We start from the raw sequence: 18,560 nt of genomic DNA on the forward strand, positions 1-18,560 counted from the left end.
ACACTTAGCACCAGTGTAAGTATAGGTGCAGAAGATTGGTAAATTTGTGACTTTATCTCCAGATGTAGAACTAATGGTCCATGTGCAAATGGCAATGCAAGTACTCAATCAAACTGAATCAGATTTCTTTGCTAATACCAATAGATACTCAGCCCTAATGCCAAAACAGTGCTTGTGCTAGTCAAGCACCTTAGCCCCGTTCTGTTTTCACAACATGCAATATTGATTTCTTAACAACTCTTAATCATCCTAGTAAATTCTAATTTGGATAGTTTTCAACCAAAAAAATCTGCATTGCAAGTATATATGAGTAAGGCTGTGAGAAGATTCAAAAATATCTGGAAATATTCTCCAGGTTCCATGAGAAACAACTCAGTAATACATGCTGTTTAAAAAAAAAAAAGAAAAAAAAAGTCATCATAATGAGTGGAAGCCTCATTCATATTAGTACTGTTGATGAACTGAAATCAGTATGTGTTTCCTGCAAAATTGTCAGAAGGTAGCAAAGGTTCACAACAAAGACAAGTGTACTTTTACGATACATAATATATTACCAACCAAATGCACTATCAAATAGATATTTGCACAGTCATGATTTACTATTCCTCAGCTTTAGCAAGTTACTAACAGCCTCTTATTCTGCCAATGTAAAAAAAAAAATGACTGCTTACTTCTTATAATCATAAAGTTGAAGTTATGGTTCTATCCCCATCACTATCTCCTAAGTTGTCAGCATCCTCTTCCATTACATTTTCTTCATTCATTTCAGCAGAAGTGAAGGAAAATCTCAGTTAAAACAACTTGGGGGCATATTTTACTCTTGTTGTATATGCGGACTTCCTGCTGACATCTATGAGACATTTATGTAGAGACAGGAGTTTTAATCAAAGGGCTAATATAGATTTTAGTCAATAAAGGCAGAGTCTAAATATGATAGTCATCTAGCTGACAGTAATGGTCTCACAGTGTACTGTTCAATCTTGTACTCCACCTACCTCTTTCAGACTATACTGATTTCTACAAAGTACGATATTATCACTCATAATATTCAGGTACAGTATTATTTTTAGGTTTGTCTTGACATGGGTTCATGGAAAATAGATCCTGTCAAACAAATGTGTTACATATTACAAGTTTGGTTGATAAAGGTAATAGTGTTGATGTAATATACTTAGCCATCTGTAAGGTTTTTGATTTGGTACCTCACAACATTTTGATTAAAAAAGTAGAACTATATAAAATTAACATGGCACACATTAAATGGATTAAAACCTGGGTAACTGACAAGTCTCAAAATGTAACCATACACAGGGAATTTCATTGAGTGGGAGTGTTTCTAGTGGGGTCCAGCAGGGATCAGTTCTTGGCCTACACTATTTAATATTTTTATCAGTGACTTGGAAGAAAGCATAAAATCATCACTGAAAGTTTGCAAATCACACAAAAATTGGGGGAAAGGCAAATGATGAAGATGACAGGTCACTGACTGAGAGCGATCTGGATCGCTTGGTAAGCTAGGCACAAACAAACAGTTTGCACTCTAACATAGCTAAGTGTAAATGTATACATCTAGGAACAAATAAATACTAGGCAATACTTACTAGGCAATGGAGGACTGTATCCTGGGAAGCAGTGACTGAAAAAGATTTGAGGGGGGGTGGAGAATAACCAGCTGAACATGATCTCCCTGTGCAACAGGAGAATCTTGTGCAGGAGTTAGAGAGGCTTTCTTGCCTTTATATTTGACACTGGTGTGACTGATGCTGGAACACTGTGTCCAGTTTTGGTGTTCATAGTTAAAGAAGGACGTTGATAAATTGGAGAGGGTACAGAGAAGAGCCACGAGAATGATTAAAGGATTAGAAAACCTGCCTTGTAGTAGTAGACTCCAGGAGCTTAATCTATTTAGTTTAACAAAGGGAAGGTTAAGGGGTGACTTGATTAGAGTCTATAAGTATCTAGATAGGGAACAAATATTTGATAATGGTCTCTTGAGTTTAGCAGAGAAAGGTCTAACACAATTCAATGGCTAGAAGTTGAAGCTAGACAAGTGTGAGCTTAAATCCCATTGATGAATGTGAGATTCATGCACATGCTTAATTTAAAGCCAGTGCTTAAGTGCTTTGCTGAATTGGAATGAACATAAACATGTGCTTTAGTGTTTGCTGAATCAGGGCCAAAATGTGTACTGGTTGCTAATAGAATGCTATGACATTTTGCATTATTTCTCTATCAGAAAGAAGATTACACTACAAAATAAACAATATTATCTCTCTGATACAACGCACTTCACATTAAAAAAAGAAAGAAAGCTAAATTAGAAAAAGAACAGTTCATCTATTAACAAATGTGGATTTTTATAAAAAGTGCCATATTAGTAAAGGGTAAATCATATGCTAGACCTAAATCCTGCAGCCTAATCTTCATGAGTGAACCCCTTGCACCAATGCAGAGTCTTGTTGATGGAGATGGGGCTCTGATGTGGTCCCGGAGTCCATTCATACAGATCCTGTTGTCGGGTAGAGCCTTGAAATGATTGCCTCAAATACACAGTTGTGTTAGTCTGATCTTTAACTGGCTTGTTTAATATGACCATTAAAATGATTAACTCATTTAACAAATTTCACTTGTTTGGTTGGATGAATTGTCCTTACTCCACTTCGGCTTTTTCACTACAGCTGATCAATTTCCATTTATTTAACAAAAAATAGCTTTTTTGACCTACGCCAAAAAAAAAAAAAATTCCCAACAAGAAAAGAACAGAAGTTGAAAACTGAATTCCTTCGGTAGACGTTTTCAGTTTTTGGTTAATTTTTTTTTATATAAATATGTTAGGTTTTGTCAGACAAGAAGAAGAAATGAACTATAAAGGCTCTTTATACACCCCACCCAAAAAAGTGGTGGTGTTTTTTGGAAACCCCAAAAATGTAGTAAATTCTGGGGATATTTTTTTCAAAATTTCCCACACACAAAAATTGGCAGTTTTTAATCAGCTCTACTTCTAACATATGGAACCGCAGATCATTATAGCAGATAGGGATGGTAAAGACCTTTTAGACTGTCAGTCCATCTTTTTGCAAAAGAAGATAATTCCCCACAGCACATTTTCTAATGTTTTTGTACAGTTTATTATAAAAAAAAAATCCCAAGCAGTTGGACTTCTACCATTTCCATTGCTTATTTTTCTTGCCAGCAGGATATTCTTCCACAAAATTTGCCAATTTTTCCCACCTTTTATTTACATACCATTGGTCCTTCATAAATCTCTATCACAGTCAATAATTCCTCTCCTCACTGTCCCAAAGTACTGTGTGTGCATGCATATTGTGTGCTGTCACGTACACATTACAATTACCTGAAAAGTATTGTAGGTTTGTACTGGGGGTGCTAACCGGACCAGTGTGTGCCTATAATGCCTGGGTCCCCTTCATGCTAGCACTGAGGTGAATTGAATAACAGAAGAGATACATATATGACATCTTGTGTGTGTGTGTGCGCACACACATTCATGTGCACATAAATATACAGAAGAACCACAATTTTACAAATACCAGTCTTACAAATGACCAGTTATACCTAACCATTTTTCTCAATGCGTGGAAAAGATCTCATAACCAGAAGTGATGTAGATAAAGAACAAGTCAACATCCCTTCACATTTTGATGCTTCAGTGCATTGAAAATTGTTTTGTAGTGGTTTAACAGACAAGAAGAAAGTGATGCAGTGCACCACACTGCAACTTATGTACCACATTTACCATAATTTTGAGATGTTAAATTTTATGCAATTTTCTGTTTCATGAACTCCTCAATCCTGAATTAGTTTAAAAAACTGTTCCTGACACCAACTTTTCCCTTGGTATTCTAAAGAAATTATCAATATTTGCTTATTATTGTTTTTATTTAACTTTCTACAAGTAGATTAATATATTGGTTTGCAGTTTGAACAAAAAATGGAAGTCTCTTCTTTTCAGATTTATGAGTAATGTATGCAATTTTTATCATTGGTTGCTCATTCCTGTCATGTAAAATCATTCTCGCATCCCAGAGGCAAAGAAAAGAAGGTGAGTTGTTTCCTATAACTAGTAAAATCTATAAGTGGAACTGTTGGAAAAGCATGCAGCATACTCCTAAATCCTTGTCTTTAACTTGTAAAGAATTTTGAAAATACAATTTATAGAATTTTTTTGAGGTGGTTTATATTAAATTTAATGATTGATACATTTAATTGCATTAAATTAAATGTAGAGAGATGTTATGGATAGAAGTGTAGAAAATTAAACCTAAGCTTTCCTACTGTTTTTTATATCTAACTTTAATTTAGTTGGTAGAAAATTTGGAACTTGCAAAGTCCTTTTGTATTGTGCAGGGTTGGGTTTTTTGGATTTTTTGTTTTTGTTTTTTGTTTTGTATTTTTAAAGCTAGATGTTACAAAACAATTTAGCCAGCAACTACAGTGTCACAAGTGACAATGATAAATGAGAGTGGATGGCTAAAGACATTAATCTGCAACAAGATTAGAACACATCCTTAGGTAAATGCAACTAAATCAGCTATGTAGTGCATAATTAACTTACATATATATTAGTCTAAGTACAATATTACTCTTTATATATGTAAGGTATTGTTATCTCCGTATGAAATTTGTAATGTACTAAGTAAAGATTACCAGTTTATCATAGTACTTCATTCATATTATTATAATGTATGATGTATATTCCTCTTGTTAATGTTATTCTTAGTAATTCTTGAAGGAAATGTGATGTCCTTCCATATATGGCATGTATGATTGGGTTTTTTTCATATATATAAGAAGAAAAGTGTGTGGAATTGTATCAAATCAGGGGACATTTCATCTTCCTCTAGTCCTTAGGCTGATTTCATAATTCCTCTTGTTAGTAATGGCATGAATTTTGTGAGTCCAAAAGAACGATAAAGTGAAGGACCAACAATAGCATATATCAAGGTCAGGAATATTGTGGTTAAGCAGGGAGTTTGGTCTTGAGTCTCACTGAGCTGTACGTAAGAAGAGGCTCAGATAATAGAGAAAATGGCCTTGAAAAGGGAGGCAGAGATTGTGGGAGAAAATATGAGTGGAAATGGAGGTGAAGTAGAGAAATTAAGCCCAAGGCAATGTGTTTGTAGAAAAGAGCATGGTGTTCAGAAAGTGAGCTAGTCATGATGAAATAGAAGATGAGAAACCGAACTGAAAGAGACAGACTGGCCAGAGAGAGAGAGAGAGAGAGAAGCTTGAGATTTTGCATGTAGAGAAAGAGGTAAAAAAAACAGACATAGAGCTGTGAGATCTGAAATGGGCATGACTGGGCCCTCAAAAAAAAAAAAAAAAAAAAAAAAAAAAAGGATATCATAGGTGAGAACAGCATCTAAAACAGAACTTTGGGAATGGTACAAACCCAACAGACATGGGAACCAGGAAACAGAGAAAATTTATTCAAGAAAGAAAGAAAGATTTAGCCCTGGGAGATTTTTTATATGTGAGGATTTTTTCATGTCACAAAATGTATAATTATATATATTATTGATTTTTTTATTAATACTACGTGGGGGGAATGGGGATAAATATACCCTATTGTCTTAAAATCTCCAAGGGCCTAGAATTTGTTGACATTTGCATTATTTACATGGCTAAGGAGTTTACATTCTAACTGAAGTTCCAGTGGTACAAAAATATTCTTCATATCTCCAGAACTGCATGTTTTCTACATTTTTATGGCGAAATCCCAAAAGGAACATGATTTAACTAAAAGTGGGCAGATTTAGCCAAGAAACAGTTAGTTGTATGCTACCATCTGAACCAGGTGGATCTAGAGGCAAATTACTGAACATAATTTATTCCAGGCCCTTGTTGGAACAAGTTGTGCTCAGGAGACTCTGCAGACTCGCAGTCATTAGAGAGCTGCCTTGCTGTATGTGATTTTACAGTTCCTTTAGTTAAACTAGAGATCCACATGCAAAATTTATCACATCCTTTGTATTTGTGACAATTCCTGGAGGACTAAAGGTCCATAAAACCAATAATGGGTTACAATTATAGATAGATATATAGATATGGTTCTAATTGTGACAAGGATGCATTATTTTTAATGTTATATTAAATAAAACTTCTCCCATTTCCCTCCTCCTAGCTGTCGATATGTTCAAAACTTACACTTCTTTGTTATGACAAAATTATGACATGCACTTAAAATTCAGGTATTAATAATCATTATGTGACATGCTTCACTCAGAATTATGCCGCATGCACAAAAGTGCAGCCGCTTCTAATGCAAATGCTTTGGCTCAGCGTGGTCAGATATATTGTAATTCTATGCTTTGTCTACATTGCCACTATGTGGCATAAGAGAAATATGAGGAGGGATATATTTCTTTCTCACACGTATTCTCTAACTCTTGGACTCTTAAAGTTTCAGCCAAAGATTGGTCGAACTAATGTAATGCTAATTTCAATTGTTATGCTAAACAATGTTACATTGACTTTAAAAAAATCTAGAGACTATTTTAAAAAGGATAGCTGGAATGAGGTGCATAAAAGAGTCAAAAGAAGGTAAATATAGGGCAATCTATGTGAATATAAGAATAATAATATAAATAGGTTAAGCACTGTATCTTTGCCAGGCACCATACGAGTACGATATCATGAAATATGTTTTATGGAAGCTCCATAGATAGCTTTGAGCTGAGTTTTGTGGTTGAATCCCTCCAATATATCTGAAGAATACAGCATATCCTCCCCAAAATTACAACACTTCTTGGGTGCAGAATGAATTTTAATCAGTTAAGGAAAGATCATACTCTGCTTTTGCATCTGAGCATCCCCCATCACTGCTACTACCATCATCACGTGTGTGGAGAGGACAGTACAGTGGGCAGGGCCAATTGATCAGGACACGCAAGAGAATGAAGACACAGACCCAAGGGTGGAATCAAGGCAACAGGCTCAAACTTTATTAACTTTAATCACACTGAAAGTGGGAGACCCTCCCCTGTAATGTATATGTTGTTTGGCTGCAGTGTGCCTTAAGCCATACAACCACAACAAATGAGAGCTGGCATCCTTAACTAAATCTCCCTGTTTACATATTTATAACATTACTGAAGACAGGATTCAGCTCTAATGTTGAATCCTCCTAATTTCCCACACAAGAGGGGTTGAGGGTGTAGATTAGCAGTGCTCCAGTCAGTGAAAAATGTAAGATCTCCCTGTGCTCCACAAGCTAATGGGGTCCATGCCAGCCAAAACCTGGGTCTTGTGCTCAGGTTTACCCCAGGAACTGGCCATCTAAAACTTCTTTCCATCACTGCCACAAGTTGCAATAATTATTATTCAATATATATTACCACTTACTAACTTACTATGTATATTACCCCTTACTAATTTATTCAATTATCATTACTATCCCTTATCCTCATCATCCTAACCAACCAGGCCTCTGAGAGGAAAGGAAAAAAAACAACAACCAGATATCTTGCCAATCTTGGCTAGAGAGAGAACCTCATTCCTGGTCAGACCCAAAGCAAGCCTTGAAGCCCAGCTCTGATGTCCACAGCAGCATTTGGGCACCTAATACAGGCCCAGGAGAGTTTTAACTGATGGAGAGGACTCAGAGGGAGCTTGTCAGCCACCTCTCCTCCTGTGAACTAGCTTAATATGTGACTGAAAGAGATGGAGACTCTCCCCTTCAGCCTTTCCCCCACCCACAGGCAAGCTCCAGGTGGGTTCTCGGCAAGAAGTGGAAGTGGCACAGGCTCCCAGAACACCAAAGGCACATCCTCCCATCTAACAAAGCCCATCTCCTTGTAGGACCAGTAGACCTCCTCCACCTCTACTAAGATGGGGTAGGGGAGAGGTGGGAGGCATCCTCACCTAATAAACCACAATGCAGAGGGAATCTTCAGGCAAATTAATATATCCTGTGTAATGCTCCCAATGGCGACACACAAGCAGGAGTACCAACCTCAGGGCAGACTGTTAAAAATGAGACACAAACCTCTAATTTGTTTTGAGCTCAGATTTCAGCAACGAACTGCCTCAAGTGCAAACTCCTCCAGCACTTTAGCAGCCTTCACATGGAGTCACATATAGTCTCCTTAGGTATTCTAGTCTGTCTTGTCACCCATGTTAGTGTATCTTTGTGGTAGATGGCTTGTTATGCGAAGAATCACAGCAATATTCAGGTTACTCCTGATCCCAAAGGACCAGACACTTACCCCAGGTCAGGTGCGCTTTTGGTCTCACACCAAAGACAATGACAACACTTGTAGCCAATTATATAGTAAACTACATTAAGATTTTATAAATAGGAAAAGGAAATTAGAGTTATTTACAGGATTAAGACAAGCAAACAGATGCACAAATGAGTTAGTTTTAGATTTCAAAAGGTAATACAGACTTCTCTAATCAGCAAGCTGCATATGACCTTTAGGACTAACCCACGGTAAGCAGCTGGGGATCTCTTGCTTAAGCCAAGAAACACCCGGTCCCCCCAGAATCCAAGTAACATAGAGAGCCTTAATTCCTTTGGTTTGGGATTTCTGTCCCTTTCCTTCCATGTGCTCTGAACTGAAAACTCAGCTAACGGGAGGAGCCCACTGGCATGACTTCTTTTCATGGGGAGTGGAGCAGAACAACAATAAGACGTCTTTAGTCATTTTGTTGATGGTTTCTCAATCCAGATGTAGGGAGTTTCCAGTTGTGAGATCCACCCAACACCCATCTGGTATCCATTAGTCTCCTCTTTCAGGAGGGGCACAACAATTTCTGTAGAAGAGCAGCTCTGTGTGATAATTAATGTCCCTGTGCTGTACGGTGAGTCATACAGTCACAGAGGCTCACAATACAACCGTTCAATTATTGCATTACAGTATGGAACACAGATATTACAAATAAGATTAATGCAGGCAGCAACTCACAAACATTTGATAGAGTCCAAACAGTAAACATTTTCTTATAATTCGAGTACCTGTTTTACCAATATTAACCCACACCTGAGCTGGACAGATTCCAGCTATATATATGTTAATGTTCGGTTGAGACAATGGTGACTTTGGCATGAGCTGGCAGTTGCTCTGCCAGCATCAGACCCTGCTGTAGCCCATGATTCCTATCTGTTGGTTGGGTAACAATATAAAATTTCTCCTTAGACTTAGAAATTGTTCCTACTCCCACTGTATCAATGGGAGTTTTACTATTGATTTTACAGGTAACAGTATAATAACTTTTCTATTCGATCATTTCTGCAGTTTTAAATAAAAATGTTATGAGAGCGAGAGAGAGAGAAATACCACAAGTGTTTTAAATGTTTGAAAGTAATAAGCTATTTTAAACCTCTAAAGGCAGTGGGGGAGAGAGTATTTCCAGGACAAGTTTCCTAGGTCCAGGTGATTATGGTATATGTTCAAAAAGTAGCTTTCTCAGACTCAGGTTATTATATATCTTTGAAGAATGTGGACTAATTTTTGAAGGGAAAAAATAAACTTAACAATGGGGGTCTAATGAGAAAAATAATTTTCTGAAAGCAACTGTGATCATTTTTTGAAGTTATTAGATTAATAAGTACAGCCTTCGTCAGATGACATTTCCCAACTTAGGAGGGTTATTGACATTTTGATATGAGACCGAGAGACCTTAAATGAGATCTCAATCAAAGGTAATATTTAGATAATGATACATGAATTCACAAATGCTAGTCAAATAAAATGCTGTAGTCCATTTTGGCCTCTGCCTTATGGGAAACTGCACAGGTTACCAGATGAACAAGATCAGTGAATGTCTACTAATAACCTCTCACTTTACTGTCTAATTATGTCTGGCTAATTGTATGAGATAATGTTTGAAGCTGAGTCTTACAATGTAACTTAATCCATCACCCAGACAAATCCCATGGAAGAGATACATACCACTTCAGATATTAAAAATTGCTACTCATGTTGAATGTACAGTATTTTCAATGTTTGATTCGATGGTAGTGGGCCTTACATTCCTCTCCCATGCAAAAGTGTGTTGGGAAACAAATGACTGTAGAACCTGAAGGGTTAAAAGCCATTGCTGATGTAATAACCTGGTATATGGATTTGTGTACAGGCCCAAAGTCCAGAGTTTGGTCAAGAGGTGAGAGGCCTAGCAAATGGTAATTAGCTAAGAGAAAGCAAAGATAACCTTGTTTTTGTTAAGCTATGCCTGGTCAGCAAAACCTGGTCAGATGTTGGGGGCAATAATTGTGACTTATTCAAAGTTGCAAATAGAACAAAGAAGCCCTGTTTCTGTTGTGTTAGTTTCTTCTGTAGGGAGAAGTTCTTCCCACACATCCAACCTTGAATTTATGAAAAGATTGGAAAATGTCAGCATAAGATATGGCCTCCTCTCACCTCCCTTTCCCAGGAACCAATGCCTGCCTTAAAACACAAATAAGCAACTTGAAAGACAATCTTTATTGCCATATACTTTCACTGTTTCTTTGCTTTTACCCCTAGATATGTATCTGTTAAACAATCAAAGGAGCTACTTCATTCCTATAAACCCAAAATTAAATTCAACATATATTCTATACTAATACATTTATTAAAGTACTAATTAAAATGCTAAATGTTAATTTGTTAACATTAAGACCATGTAACCTTTTGACCACTGGCTACTGTGCTATCATGTCTTGCAGCTAAACCTATCCGGGGGTGTGGGACTGCCTAGCCCGTCACTTTCCCTGCCCATAAAAAATCCATATATTCCATTGTAATCAATTGATTAACAGTATCTCTGAGCCTAACAAACAAGGTGACACTCCGTCAGCGCTGTAAGTAATAAACTCCTGTGCTTGACCTCTACACGGTGTGGATATATGTCCTTCAAACCTAAGTCAGATCCTCATCTATGACTCAAGTGCACAGAGCACAAGGCAGTGGTGGGTGATGGGTGCTTAAAGCTCACATTTGGAGTTACCTGATTTGCTGCTCTGTGCAGGGCAGTCCCCCACATGCTATGCTAGAGCAACGGGGGCTACTGTTTCTTACGATAGGTTGCAAAGGCTACAGAGGGCCACAAATGCATCTGCCTTTTCCTCTGACCACACCTTCAGCAGAAAGTAAGAAAGGCAAATGATTCCCTGATTCAGCTCTACATTACCAGAAGATCACCCTTATGCTGCAGTGATCCTCCCCGGTCTGCTTAAGCTTGTTTTAGGGCCAGATTTACACTGGGGAGGTAATACAAAAATGACTCACTGCTCTAGAGGACCTGGTCTCCTGGTGCCATGGGAACCCTAGAGCTGTATCATGGGTAAGGTGAGAGAGTGGAAGGATTATGTGACAATGGGAAACAGGTTTGGATTCCTTATCTGTTCAGTTTTAGACATTGTAGTGTCCAGTGGGGTTTAATTAGTAATCATACCTAGCCCTTACTCATCTATAGGTCTCAAAGCGCTTTACACAGGAAAGAAAGATCAGTATACCCATTTTACTGAGAGATTAAGTGACTTCCACAAGGTCATCTAGCAAGCCAGTGTGAGAGCTGGGAATAGAACCCAGGTTTTCTATGTCCTAGTTCAGTGCTTTGTCCAGTAGACAATACTGGTTCCCCTTTCAAGGAATAGGGTTCTTCCAATAGTTGTAAAATGGAATTAATAAGCTTTACCTTCCTTTGCAAAACACTTTGAAATCTTTGAAATCAAAAGCTCTATATCAGAGCCAAATATTTTGTGATGGTGTTTGTGTGCCTTCTATGTCTACATACCTGCTGTACTAACTAAAACCTTCCTTTCTTACCACTGTGTGGGTTTTATATTTTATATAGCTCTATAGTATATACCTTTGTAATGCCTCTTCTTTTCCCTAGTCGCACACCGCTGCCAAAGAAAAGGGAAAAATAAAATTACAAAAGACACTTCTCACCAAGTGCCTCAAAAGAAGTTTGAGGTTTCTAGGCTAAGCCATTTTGGGGAGATGGTGAGGAGAAAATATAGTAAGTGAACTGTAGGTAAAATTTGAAAACACCATGGCCAAAATTTTCCTAACTGCATTCTCAGCTTGTTTTTTATGGAGATGCTGAGTGCCTGTGATTCCCAATGATTTCAGGCAATTTAGATTTATGTGCTAACTTTAGACACCCAAATTTGAAAAGTTTGTCCCTTAGCTTTAAAACCCCTTTTCTCACTTTTACTAAACTTCTAAGTAAAAATTCTGTGTGACATGGAACATTTCAGGGAGGTCATTTTCTTTTTTGTGGAAGTTATGGATGAGGTTTTAAAACTAGACTTACAATGAGAAGTGAGATTAATTCATAAGCATGGAGCAGCAGTTTTACTCCTGATGATTTTAACTACGGAGGACCAATTTTCAATGACATGTTGATAACAGGGAGAATAATTTGGCTAATGATTTGGAGCCCTGGTGAAAATGATTGCATAACGATAGCTACCTTACCTTGATTCATTTTGAAATTGATGAAATGTATGCACCTCATGCCTCTTTATTCAGAGTTACATTCATGCTACTAGTTATCCCTTTAAAAGAAAGAGAAATAAAAAACCTATACTCATAAATAATAAAAATAAATCTCTTTCCCACTCCCACAGCAAGAGGTTATAAGTGCTACCACCTGGCATCTTACTGAAAGATCATAATAAGCATCTTTTCTTACAATATTTCAGTGAGATGCTACATGGGAAGAATTAGTAAATTTCCACTCTTAGATCCAAATTAGAGGCTCACTCCTTACGCAGGCAAAAATTAATGGGAGATTTGCCAGAGCAAGGCTCAGAGAGTTGCTTTTTAAAATACAATTTACAAACCTCCCCTTTTCTTTCTTTCTCTTTTTCTTTTTCTTTTTTTTTTTAACTGCTCCTGTCAGTGTTTGTTTTATTTTTGTTTGTTTGGAGAATGAATGGCTGCTCAAATGCACATTTAAAATCCATGAGTGCAACCTCTTCCTCTCTTATTCTGTCTGTATCCCCATTCTGTCTACTCCTTCATTCACTCATTCCCTCTATTTCCTTCCACTTCATTCATTTCATAACCTACATTCATTTTGACTTCATCTTCACCTCTCTCTCTCTCTCCTTTGCTTAGTATTTCACATTGGGTTGGTCTATGCACATAAGTTGTACCTATGTAACTAAATCATTTTCTAAATAGATTTAACTAAATCAGGTCCACTGCTTCATATAGACACTTGGCTCAGTTTAAAAGTGTCTAAACTAGTTTTTACCATAAGCAAGTTAAGCTAAATCAATTTTAGCTACTCTTAGACCCCTTTAAAGATTCCCACACAAGCAAGGTGTACTAATTCTAATTAAACCAATTTAGTTAAATCAGTGCAATTTATATATGTAGACCATACTTTAACCTCCTCCTTCCTTTAACTGCCCTATTCTTCCTCTCCATGTCCTACACAGTATCTCTTTCATTTTCACACTAATCCAGTGCCTTGTCTTCTGGACTGGGCTGCTTCTGGATTATACTCTGGAAGCTTCTTCTACATTCCATTTTTTGGTGGGTGAATTCTTATCTGTTTGTTACGATTGTTTATTCCAAATGGATAGAACTAATTTTTGCTATGAGTTATCCAGGGTGGCTGTCTGGTAGGATTACAGGCATATTCAATTGGAGCTTGAGCAGTTTCTGTGGCTTGCTTAAGAAGTGTCCTATTAGATGGAATATGTAAAGCTGTGACCTCTGATCATATCTTTACACAGCACTATTTTTTTGTCACAGAATTGAGGAGGAAAGTGCAATTTTGGAGTGTGATGCAATCGTTAGTTAGTTAGTTAGTGTACACCCTAGCCTTTCTTAAAACTAGCAGTGCTTGCTTATCACCCAGCAGTGGAAATCTGTGTGAGCCAATTCTCAGAGAATAAGTAAAGAGTGCTTAACAAATAACTGATGTTCTTCCAGTGGATTCCCTTACCCTCTTCTTCTGAGCCCTCTTGCCCACCACCTTGCCCTCTTCTTCTCAGCAAGAACAAATTTTATCACACTCTAAGAAACAGAATTCTCTGTTTTAATATTGCCAAATGCAATTGCATACATCTAGGAACAATGTAAATTATACTTACAGGACAGAGGCCTGTATCCCCCAAAGAAGTGACTTTGAAAAAGACTTGGGGACCATGGTGGATGACTATCTGAATACGAGCTCTCAGTCTGCTCTTACTTTTAAGAAGGCTGATGTGATCCATGGATTTACAAATGGGAATACTGAGTAGGTGTTGGAATACTGTGGCCAGTTCTGGTGTCCACATTTCAAAAACAATGTTGAAAAATTGGAAATGTTTCAGAAAAGAGCTACAGGAATGCTTCAGGGTCTGGGGAACCTGTTTTACAGTGAGAGACTTCAGAATCTCAATCTAATTAGTTTATTGAAGAGACCGCAAAGAGGTGACTTAATCAGTCTATACGTATCTACTCAGAGAGAAGATTTCTGATAGTGGCTATGATGCTGGCAGACCAGGTTCCAGCTCATGTCAAGGTCACTGGTCCTCACTGAACACTGAGAAACTCATAACTGGAAACCAGTCTGGCTCACCTGTGTGTTAGTATTTTTAAAATAGATATTAGAGTTAAAAGAATGTGTTTAGTGTTTAGACTTTATGAAGTGCTTGTAGAATGTTGCATGCATTAATCTTACTTATAATATCTGTGTCCCATGTTATAAGGTTATATTTAACAGTTTATTCTGTGACTATAAAAGTGTTTGCTAAAACAGTAACACCCCACAGTCTGGGGAGAAGCATTACCAAGAATGAAATACTAGTTTACCACAAGAGATGTCATCTCCTCCCCAACAAAAGAAGCCTTATAGACCCAGACAAATGATTGTGGAACACCAGTGGGCAAAAGATTTTGCTGATTGCTTACCCCCGACCCATGAAGAGGGTATGTGCACAAGCCCTCATCCCATCATAGCTTAAACACTGGGGAAAGGTCATAAAAATCCCTGTCAGTGTGGAATTGTTATCACTATGCTGTTTGGAATTTGGAGAAGGCAATATTTCTAAGCATAAACAAGGGATCTCCAAGCTGCTTGGCTTGGATTAGCCGTAAAGGAGATATAGATCTTGCATATTATAGCAGTTAGTATTACCTTTTGGAACCTAAGACTGTATCTCATTTGTGTGTTTATGTTTACCTGCTTTAACCTTGTAAATGATTCTTATGTCTTTTTCTTAATTAATAAATCTTCAGTTAGTATTATAGGATTGGGTACAAGCATTGTCTTTGGTTTGAGATCTAAGGTACAATTGACCCAGGGTAGGTGACTGGGCATTTGGGACTGGCAGTAACCTGAATATTGTTGTGATTTGTGCTGTAAGGGACTATCTGTCATAAAGGGAAGCTTACCTGGATGGCAAGATAGACCGAACTTCCCAAGGGGACTGACTGTGACTCCATGTAAAGGGTATTGTAGTGCTTTAGGAGTTCACACTTGTTACTTGATTGGTGAAATCTAGTTATAGAACATACAGCCAGTTTGGGATTTGTGTCCCGTTCCTCGAGAGTCTGCCCTGAGGTTGGCACTCACGTTTTGAGCTACTCTGGACAGTTTGACAATGGTGTAATATTAGTGGGATTCACATACCACAGTTGAATTTGAAATTCAGTTGAATTTATAGATCATAACCGAACACTGTTAAAAGTTTAAATTTAATATTGAGAGTTTTAAAGATTAGTCACAATGAGTGAATCATAGTCATATGATAGTCTTGACACAACAGACCTTAAACATTTAAACAAGGAGAGGGGAATATCCTTTAAAAAGGAAAACCACCGATCAAGAACGGAGAGCTTTGCTCATAAGTGTTGACCAGGCGTCTGAGCACCCTACTACCCAGCTGACACAGAGACCATGAAAGGGAAGTGGCCCGATTAGAGCACCTGGCAGTCCAAGAAGAATGTGAGCATGAATGAGAGTGAGAATGTGAGACTGATGGCAGAACTTCAGATCAGGGAGACCAAAGAAATTGAGGAGGCAGAGGAAAGAGCCACCAAAGATGCATGGAAAGACTAGAAGCTGAGGAGAGGGCACACCAGAATCAGAAGCTCATGCATTGCAGCAAAAAGTACTGGAGTACCAAAAGGAATTTCTTCAACTTTGATTAAAACCCCTTGGGTGCTGAGGTTTTAAAATCCCTTCTCTAGGGGAAGGCAAGTAGTCTGCCAACACTAGGGGGTGCTCAGCTCTTTAAAATCAAACACTGGCATATCAAGATCCACTGGCTGCATGTTGAAGCTAGACAAATTCACATGGAAAGTATGGCACAAATATTAACTGTGAAGGTAATTCACCATTAGGACAAATTACCTAAGGATATGGTAAAATCTCTAGTACTTCAAATCTTTAAATCAAGATTGGATACCTTTCTAAAATAGATGCTGTAGTTTAGCTAGAAGTTATAGGCCTCATGCAGTAATCAAATGGTGACATTTTATGGCCAATATTATGCAGGAGGTCAGATGATTACAATTGTCCCTTATGGCCTTAAAATCTATTGATGCAATCTTAGTTTCAATAAAGTCAATGGGAGCTTTGCCGATTATTTTAATTGAGTCAGGTTTTCCTCCTCTGAAGCTATGAGAGGGGAAAAGAAATGAGGTGCTTGGGAGACATGCATGTTTATAGCCCTTCCATGGTTGTATGGCTCATGGCTTCACTTTAGTGCTAGTAAAATATTCCAGGCTTATGGCCAGATGCATGTGCTTCCAGAGGACCAGAGGGGGAATGGTCCTCTGGAAGCAATACAGCAGAAGAATATCAGTTACTTGTTAAGTAACACTTTCTCCACATACATAAAATGATGAGATCCATTTTTATCTACAACCATTCGCCCTTGGGAGGAGAAGATTTTATGACAATTAAATTGTGAGAAAAGTGCATTATGCAAGTCTTCCATTTCTTACAAAGCTAAAACGTACAGCATTTGATATTTAAAGCAGCAGACCAGTTTGATTTGAACCCCATTATGGGCTTCTGCATTGCATGATTCTTCCATTGCAATTGAAACAGGTACACTTTAAACTAAAAAAACCTTTAACTAAAACAACATATTGCTCTTCAAACGTCTTCTTTTAGTCACATTATCTCTTCTGATTTCTTTCTTCTCTTTTTAGTGCTTTTCCCCCTTTCTATTTGTACTCTCTTTGGAAGTAATTGGAGTTTAGGCATGTGTTATGTAGAGCTTCATTTAAGATACTGCAAGAATGCTGGCTTTAAACGTATCTGGTGAATCAAATGGCATTTTAGAAGGAGAGGCTGAAGGCAAGAATAATATTAAGTTCAGAGAAAAAGAATAAACTGAAAATGTTGCAGAAAAAAAGAGCATGTACATATGTGGAATTCTATTAGAATCAACATGGAAGAATTGTGAGCAGGTCTGCCTCACCCTTGGCTCGCTGCTCACACTGTGTGGATCCTTTCATTTGTGCACCATATCTCTTTAACTATATTTGAAGTTAAACAGCATGTGTTTTTTCTTTTTTCTCTTCATATTGCCTCTTTTCTGTCAAACAGAATGACAGCTTTTACAATTCCCTTGTTTCACAGAATATGAATATTCCAATGACTATTTTGATGGCTATGCTCATTGAGTTTTAACATATCTGTTTATTAATAGCCCTGTTCTGTTAATTTACGGTCTGCTACTATGAAGTACTGATTCTCTTAAATGTAGTATATATATATTTTTTTTAATTTAGCTTTTTTATTTTTGGTTGGTTGGTTTTCTAACATAAAAACACAAGGAAGATATCACAGATTTGGTATTTGTGTAATTAGAAGTGGTTTGGGCACAATAAATCTCCAAGTTTGTCTACCTAAAGACCACACTGGCAACTTGCTGGGAGACCTGGGCTGCACTTAATTTGCATAAAATTAATTAGAAAGCATGCCCCTCTCATACTTAGTATGAAATTGCTGCTGAGGAGACTCTATGTTCCAGCATGTGTAATGCAGCCTAGCTGTTCAAATCAAGCTGGGGCATTGCATACTGGGACATGTAGGGCCTGATTCTCCATTGCCTTCTACCTTTTGTAGTCATTACACCTGTGCAAAGTGAGTGTAAATCTCACTTGGTAAATTTTATGACCACTTTCCACAGGTGTAAAAGATGACTACATGGGGCAAAAGGCAAGTGAGAATGAGCACCATGGTCCCTGCAGCTTCCACATCTGGATATAAGAAATATTGTGGGCCATGTTGCAGAACTCTGTGGGTCACGCTTTGTCTATTCTTATACGTATAAGATTTCAGAGATATTTGTACTTATACTACTGGAGTACTCCAAATGTGCTAGGAAAGCCCCTGCTATGGAGAACATACAATCTAAAATGACAGAACCGCACTTTTAAGAGGAGGCGCACTTTTAAGCGGGTGGTAGGTCTGGGGAGGGGATTTGGCTGGCTAGCCGAATGAAGGGAACAGTGCTTTATGGCTGAGGGATAGGAGGGAGGTGAAAACTGCTGCAAAAGGATCAGCATAGCTGCTGAGTCGTCCCCTGGGAATACAGGGTTTAAAAGAGGCAGCTCTGCATCTGAAACAGTGGTGATTACAGCATCATC

The 18,560-nt window shown here is 37.8% G+C and overlaps 1 protein-coding gene and 1 long non-coding RNA gene across 3 annotated transcripts in view; one reads left to right on the forward strand and one right to left on the reverse strand.

The window, feature by feature from the left end:
* The window catches only part of DGKB (diacylglycerol kinase beta), a 500,582-nt gene that overhangs the window by 258,581 nt on the left and 223,441 nt on the right, over positions 1-18,560 (forward strand). The window lies entirely within an intron of this gene.
* LOC141983106 (uncharacterized) overlaps positions 8,545-18,560 on the reverse strand; it is a 58,014-nt gene continuing 47,998 nt past the window's right edge. Inside the window, exon 4 of the long non-coding RNA XR_012638301.1 lies at positions 8,545-8,819. This is a non-coding gene — a long non-coding RNA (uncharacterized LOC141983106). The remainder of the gene's footprint in view (positions 8,820-18,560) is intronic.

Source organism: Natator depressus, chromosome 2 (assembly GCF_965152275.1).
Source record: "Natator depressus isolate rNatDep1 chromosome 2, rNatDep2.hap1, whole genome shotgun sequence".
NCBI lineage: Eukaryota > Metazoa > Chordata > Testudines > Cheloniidae > Natator > Natator depressus.